This window comes from Rhipicephalus microplus, unplaced genomic scaffold (genome assembly GCF_043290135.1).
Source record: "Rhipicephalus microplus isolate Deutch F79 unplaced genomic scaffold, USDA_Rmic scaffold_15, whole genome shotgun sequence".
Classification (NCBI taxonomy): Eukaryota; Metazoa; Arthropoda; class Arachnida; order Ixodida; family Ixodidae; genus Rhipicephalus; species Rhipicephalus microplus.
In genome coordinates this window covers 30,873,554-30,881,121 of record NW_027464588.1, presented here as the reverse complement: position 1 = coordinate 30,881,121, position 7,568 = coordinate 30,873,554, and the positions used below count along the sequence as shown (strand labels likewise).

The window sequence follows — 7,568 nt, the reverse complement described above, 5'->3', positions numbered from 1 at the left end:
TTTCTAGTAAAAGACGCAGATACAGAAAATGTAAATGTTATGTTGTCTCAGATATGCACGATAATTGCTTTTTAATTGACAATTGCGCAAGTATGAACGCTAAACCTTGAGAAATATTGTTCGGCGCGGCGGATGGGGTCGGCCGTTTTTTGAGATATCCGTTGCTGCCATTTTAAATGCCTGGTACCGTTAAGGGTGGACAAACAGACAAATGGACAGACAGACAGACAGACAGACAGACCAAAATTTTCGCGTCGAAGGTCCGCAAGAAAGACTATCGTCTTTAAAGACAGGAAAAGACTCCAGGGCGCCGAAACGAACTTCGGTCCTCTGAATCATAAGTGCGAGGCGTTAAACACTGAGCCATTGAGGAGCACGTCCTCCACGGTTCACAAGGCAAGCAATTTATATCTACCACTTACCACTGCTGAGGAGGAATTATTGTATTTTCAGCAATACCATCAAGATGGCGCAATGAGCGCACGTCGCCACATCGCACAGCGGCGCGCGATCTAATCTCCTACGCGTAATTTGCCCCACTTAAAGGTGGAGAGCGACGCTCTCTCGCAAGCCCTTATCTCACAGTGGGGAGAAGGGGAAGATGATACGTTTAACTGGCATTGGCTTTTACCTGGAAGAATTTTGTTGTAGTTACCGGGCACGCAAAAGTCACTGCAATCATTGCAGACTCCGTTTGCGAAAACCGCGCGCTTTCAAGACACAGTGAAGTAACAACTGAAACATTTATTTGCGTGCGTCTGTACCTGTGAGTATACATTATTAATTTGTGCGTGAGTAACGCGGGGCACATTTCGATCTGCTTTCCATTCTGCGCGTGACCTTCCAGTTTGTTGCTATCACTTTCATTGCTTCGCCTCTGCAGCAAAGCTGTGACTTTTTTGTCATGTAGAGTTATTTTCCTGGGTACTTTGCTACGTTGCCGTGTTTCGCCTTGAATGGTATGCCAACTTGCCGAGCTATCAACATTGCTGCTACATATTGACTGATGTCACGGTAAAACAGTGTCGTGATCAATATTCAGTTCACAATACTTTTCTCGGTTGTCAATTTTGCTTAACTTTATTAGACTTGCATCTCAAAGTACGATTGGTCATACGAGAGCAGGAAAGCCAGCGTGTCACTCTTCAAACTTCTCTTCAATTCTTCCGAATAAGTTTGCCATTGCTGCAGCAAATTCAGGAGTGATTTCGTCAGCATGGTAAGAACCAATGTTCAGCGCAACTGGAAAGTGATAAGTCAGAGAATTAGGTTCACTTGTATTCGGAATATTTTAGGAACATATTCCTAAGTATACAATTTACTGCTGCTCGAAATGTACTTTATGTAAATTTCAAGTGCATATCAGGCACATCAACTTTAAAAGAAATGAAACTGATCGCCAGCGCGTGTTGCTTTTTCATCACGATAAAGTGGGTACGCTTAAGACAAAAATGTCTGCAGTCAAAATTCTGTAGTCTTTAAACATATTGTTTATCTAGTTATGCTTGTTCATATTTTTATTTCAAGATATTCTCAAAAGGCTCCAACCTAGAAAGGGTATAGCTAATGAGAGAATATAGCGATGCAGAAGTTGCCAATTTGTAAACGTAATATTTATACGAAACAAAGTGATTACTGAATGAACGTCTACAATAAATTCAATATAGAGGTACTACAAAAAATAGAAAAAATAACAAGTAACAATGCATGTGGCCGCATATAAGGCTCTAAAAACGTGCCAGAATTGTTTTTACAATGGTAAAGAGGGTACGCAACAGAATGACCTAAACAAAAAGCGTAACACAATGAACATGCTTATAATTCCAAAAAAATTACTCACATTGCGCCATGATATCTGGTGAAATAAATTGCTAAGAGAAAAAACAATGGCTAAGAGGAACAGATCGCTAAGAGAAAAGAAACAAGATTCTGTGCAAGACGGTCCTTGACCTAGCTGTTCAGCACTTGCCGAAGATTTACGAGATGTGGCCGGCAAAAGTTAATTCGACTATGCTATTGTGCGTTGTCTAGAAAAATACGGGAGCTACATACTGAACTCTTCAGATAGAGCTGACAATGACTGTGTGAAAAAATCTAGCACAAGACCACAAAAAAAACTGTTCGCGCTATTTGGATCGGCCTAATAGTTGTGTACCTATAAAGCACGGGCTGTTTTGCTATGAAGGCATAAGTTTCCTTCATTCCTTCGTGAGGTTGGCTTCTGGGTTGACGCTAATAAATTAGAAGTGTAAATCTAACAAAGCGTTCCTACACTAATTAAATGGTTCTATAAAGCAAATGAATGCAATTTAAGGCGTTTACAGAAGTTCTGTCTTGATGACAGTAGCACGGTTGCCAATCACATCCACGACATAAAAATACTATGTTCAAATCATGTAATTGACAGTGTTTTCTTACGGCGGGGTTTCCGGCAATTCTGCTGAGGATGCAAATATGCAGTGCGAAAAACTTTTCCGCTGAATATGTTGTGTTTTTTTACATATTAGCATCTCCTTTCAATGATAACTCCAGTGTGCTAATTAAGCTTCAAAGATATACAGCTGGACCCTCAAAACTTCTTTAGTTACTTATAAATTGTCTCAAAACAAAATCTGTCAATTTTCGTGCCAAATCTTCCCTCAATGAAACCACTGAATCCTAACATATCATGTTAAATAGCATCATAATCGAATCCTCTTCCATCGCGAATTCTTTGGGCGTTGTTTTCCATGAACACATGAAACGGGATTATCATACGAAATTTTTATACATAAGCTTTGCAAAATCTTGGGTGTCTTGAGAAAATGTCAGGGTTTATTGCCGGTTCCTCAAAAATTTCTTATGTTTAATGCGCTCTTTACATCACATATAAGTTACTGCAACCTAATTTGGTGTAATAGAACAAATAAATCTATTAGTATTCGTATTGTATTACCAAAAAGTCGCTACGATGTGTTGCTAACCTTCCTTTTAATGGCCATGCTTCCCAATTATTTGCTAAATACAAAATAATCAAATAAATCTGCTCTACAAATATACATTAGCAGCCTCTTTAATATCTGATACCGTGAAAGGTCACGGCTATTTACGTAGTTTAGCTAACTTGCAATTAAATCCTTCAACGCGCCTATACCAACACTCTGAATATTGGCACGTGCCGAGACCACGCACAAATTATGGGTTTCAGACATTGAGTTATTGCTTGCCGAATATACTAAATAAATTAGGAAATAATTATGAAAATGTTCGTGTGCTCTCAATTTTTTTATTTTAAATATGCTTTATACATTTGTGTGTAGTATTATTTTCAGTTTGATTACTTCTATCTTTGAATGTATAGCATGTGGGTTTTTGGTTAATATAGTTTGTTTATATTTTTCGTTCAGATGCAAAGCATATGCATTGCTGTTTTTACTGTCCTTTGTTTATTTGATTTTGCGTTTTTGTTGCCACAGTTGCCTTGGGGATATGGGGCTTTGTCAAGTTGTTTCATACAGCTTTTTTCCTCTGTCCCAGTCACTTACTGTGCAACTGTACGTGCTAAATAAACTAAACTCAAACTCATATTGATTACGTATAATTTGTGTCAGTGTTGTGCTTAATATGACTCTGAATGACTTGCTTCATGAGGTGTATGACCTGAAACTGAAAGCGAACAAGTGTACACCACGCCATCTGTTCTAACAGGGAAACTTATATAGGAACACTTGGAAGCGGGTTTGCTTGTGATGACTAAAGCATGCCTACGCGTTATTTAAATACATTTTGATGATACAATTATGAAATGTTTTTAGGTTTTCCGAAATATAGATTAACATTTCTATCTAAGGAGCGTAACTAACTGAACCAACAGACAATTATTCACAGGAAAATGTCGTTGCCAATAATTGTGGTTTCTCAGCTATATTGCAATGTGACGCCTGCTACGTCACAGCATTGTTCCCACCAAGCCAAACTCTTTCTCTTCCTGTTTACATATATGACCTATTAAACATTCGGAAGCGCACCAGCTGGGCTGCTCTACTTGGTGGTACGCGCTCTGGCCACGCCCACATTCATTAGACTCCAGTTATAGGGTCTGGTCACTTATCTATGCGCTTGTATATTGCTGATGATGTATATGTTTCTATCCGTTTCTGTTTTTCCAATAAATATATTTTCTACCCCCACCACTTCCAGTCACTTACTTTGTTTTGCAGAGCTTAATAAGTTGTGCTCGAGCTTATTTCTCAAGGAAGATTTGACATGTCGCTCATAAGTTTATATGTCTTCTGCTTTAACCGTGCAGTTCACGTTACAGACATAGACTCCATGAAGGACACTTTTCTCGCTGCAGCGGAAGTAATTGCTGCAGAAGTGAGCTGACATGATTTCTTTGTATGACACAACACAGTGTTAATGGGTGTCAATGCCTTATTTTCGCGACGAAAACGACTTAACTCAAGTGTGCTATATGCCTGGCTGCACCACGGCTCCACTGATTTATTTCCGTCATAAACATAGAATATATAGATTTTGACGTTGCAAAACTAACAGATATGACGTTGTACGGATAATACATTGTGAAAGTAAGAGATTGCGAAGAGGAAAAGAAAGCACAAGAAAATGCCGGACTGCCTGGCGTTCAACCTTCGACTTTTCTGCTCACAGCTCTTACGTTGGCTAGCTTATTAACGTCAAGCCATTTATATGCACGATATACCGTTCTTCATCCTCTCAGCTAAGCAACTTCAGGGCGTTTTCGTCATCAATAGCGATATGTTCACCCGTGCGCGTGCACTTCACTCACAATTTAGGCGCTTCGTACGTCTCGTGCTTCCACCAGAAGCTTGCTTTGAAATTACAGTGGTTAAAGAGAGCACGGAGAAGACTTCTCTCGGTGCCATGGCCATGTTTATGAAACAAGCACGCTGTTCACGCAAGAAGGGATAATTGGGACAGCTGTAGGACCTTCTTGTATGCATACCCGTGCGTCCATGTCTTGTGTCTCTCTTTGTGCTTTAGCAACGCACTTCCAGTGCCGAACGGCAAACGTTATTAGTCCGCGTTGGTCTTGCGCATGCTCATTTTGTGCGTGCCCTCTGCTCAAGGTTTGCGCTGCAAAGTTCGAGATGCTTGCCGCTCTTCACGTCACTTTACAATTTGTTGCTTTAGCATTCATTTGTTTGCCTTTGTGAGAAAAAATACAAAGTACGCAGTCAACTGCCTCTATGAACACATACTGTTTTGTCACACCAATTCCGATACTGGAGTATGAGCGACAATTTTCAATTATGTTTATACTTACAGATTACCATTGCGAGCCCCAAGTACTTGGCAAGGAAGGAGTTCATGTCTGCAAATTCAGAGACGCAGGTAAAGAACACTGATGTCTAAAGAGGTGCACATTGGCTCAAGTACACGACTTCTACGCAACTCCGCCGACATGTTAACTTCAGAGAAGCGACGAGGAGCTGTTGACGCTATAGACTACAGCTGAAGGCGCAAACGTCGGCATCACCTTCATTGTATTTCACATCTGCCAAACGAGCCTCATAGAAGTGATAAGTATTTACCACTTTCAAGACTCGCTTTTTATAAAGCCTATTTGTTTTTGTTTACTCCTCATAGTAGCGCCACCCATTGAAAATTTCCGAGACCCGTTTTTTGATAGAGAATGTTTGGTTCAAGTTACTCCGTTGGAAGAAAAAAGTATGCAATGACACTCTGAGATAATAAATTATCTTTAAGTTCATCATTGCAGGAGTTTGTGGGACGTACTAAAAACTAATATTACCCCAAACACAAATTACCAGCTGCGGAAGCTGGGTTTCCCCTGTCCTCATGCTGTTCAATTGCCTTTAAGTTGTTTTGAACAGAAACATTTCAAGAAGATTTTTACAGGTGAACGTGACGTAAGAAATTCAACTTCAACAAATGCGCAACGTTCAGGATCATCGTTTTTTTTTCAGCCACAGAGATGCAGCAACAATAGTTTAGTGTAAACGCCCAAAATAATAAATAAAAATCACTAAACATACGGGATTTTTTAGCCGAAAATAAACAAATGAAAACTGTACGCCTCTACTTTCATTCAGGTCACCGAAACCCTCTTTTGCCTAAGTAGTTAAACGTGGAAAAAGGAAACGATATGTGAGAAGTTTTACTCACATAATGAAATAATTACAACATTATGCGTGATCTATGCCCTAATTATTTTTTGTCAACCTTAACACTCGGCAGACGGAAGCAGTCTTTTTTTTTCAAAGAATAATGCTATTCTACGAGTTACACATATGCTGCGGCGTGTTTCGGGCAGATCTTGTTGCACAAGTGGCTGTTTGCAGAAGCTGGCTCAACCATCATTGGTCACTTTGGTTCTGGACAATGGCTGAAAAATGTTCGTTTAGGCTGCTCTTTGGTAACAGGGTTCTGAATAATTTTTTTTTGCGTGAATGAAGTGACTTTTACACATAAATAAGAAATAATACTATTCGAAAGTTCCGGGCTTACCTTTGAATTATCTGATGAGCAAGCTTATGCGATCTAGAAGTATCGGTGCTTTCGCAGAAAATACGGATCTGCAGTTTCTTTTTTATAGCGCGCACAAACGATTTCGATGAACCAATATGTCGAGTTTAATGAAAAACAGAGGACGCTGGAAATGAAATTGTCCAAGTGGAAACTAATGATCGCACTTAAGCTTTTTTTTTATACATCATATTATGGGGCAATCGCGAATAACTTTTTCCTTTTGAAATATATCATGCCTATGAAATGCATGGCAAGAAATGTCAAAACAGACGTTCCGAAAACAGTGTCCTCAATTTCGCCCACTTCAACATTCCGTTGGCTGTGATGAATACCCTTTCGCAGAAGTAATTGTCACGATCCGACAGGTTTAACCACATTAGCCGCACGTGCCAAAACAAACGGGGCAGGTCGAACAGTTGATTGAGCCAAAATAGCCCAAATGTGTCTTGGCAACGAATTCCAAAAATTATCGTGAGTGACACACTAATTTATCGCACAGTACCAAGCAGTCGAATGACACACGACTAATTAGGCCAGCGAATTGACGGAAATTCTGCTGTCAAACCTGAACTGGGCAGCGTAATTTGAAATGAAGATATGAAAGATTTTTCAGAGATGACTTTGATAGATTGTTCTCGGCTTTTTCATTACTGGCATTGTTCTCCAGCATGAGGCGTTATTTCATTACAATGAAAACAGTGCAATCAAAAAGCTTAGTTTTTGCTGTACAAGCCTCTGTTAACATTACTGAGAGTAAAGTGAAAATTTTCAACATGAAACGCCATTATTGAATGCCTTGTATGTTTTTTATGAAGACACACTGTGCCTAAAGCTATGAGAACTTGGTGCTGGCTCCAATGAATAGACGAAAATTTGAATAATCTGAGTTTTATTAGTAATATTATTATGAGAATATTGTGAGAATATACGAATACTATGAACATAATTCAATGCATATTAGTATTCGATGGGTTTCGAGTATGCAATGTACTTGATGTCTACCAATTGTTGCGTTGGATTCTGATGAGTCGTTCCTGAGCTGTAAATAAAAAGTT

At 39.4% G+C, this 7,568-nt stretch overlaps 1 long non-coding RNA gene across 1 annotated transcript; it reads right to left on the bottom strand.

The window, feature by feature from the left end:
• Nucleotides 1-1,052: 1,052 nt before the first annotated feature.
• Nucleotides 1,053-6,625, bottom strand: LOC142784661 (uncharacterized). Its single transcript, XR_012888716.1, has 3 exons — nt 6,493-6,625; nt 5,288-5,335; nt 1,053-1,242 (listed from the first exon to the last, which is right to left on the bottom strand). It is a non-coding gene; the product is annotated as an uncharacterized LOC142784661 (long non-coding RNA).
• Between the last annotated feature and the right edge of the window lie 943 nt (nt 6,626-7,568).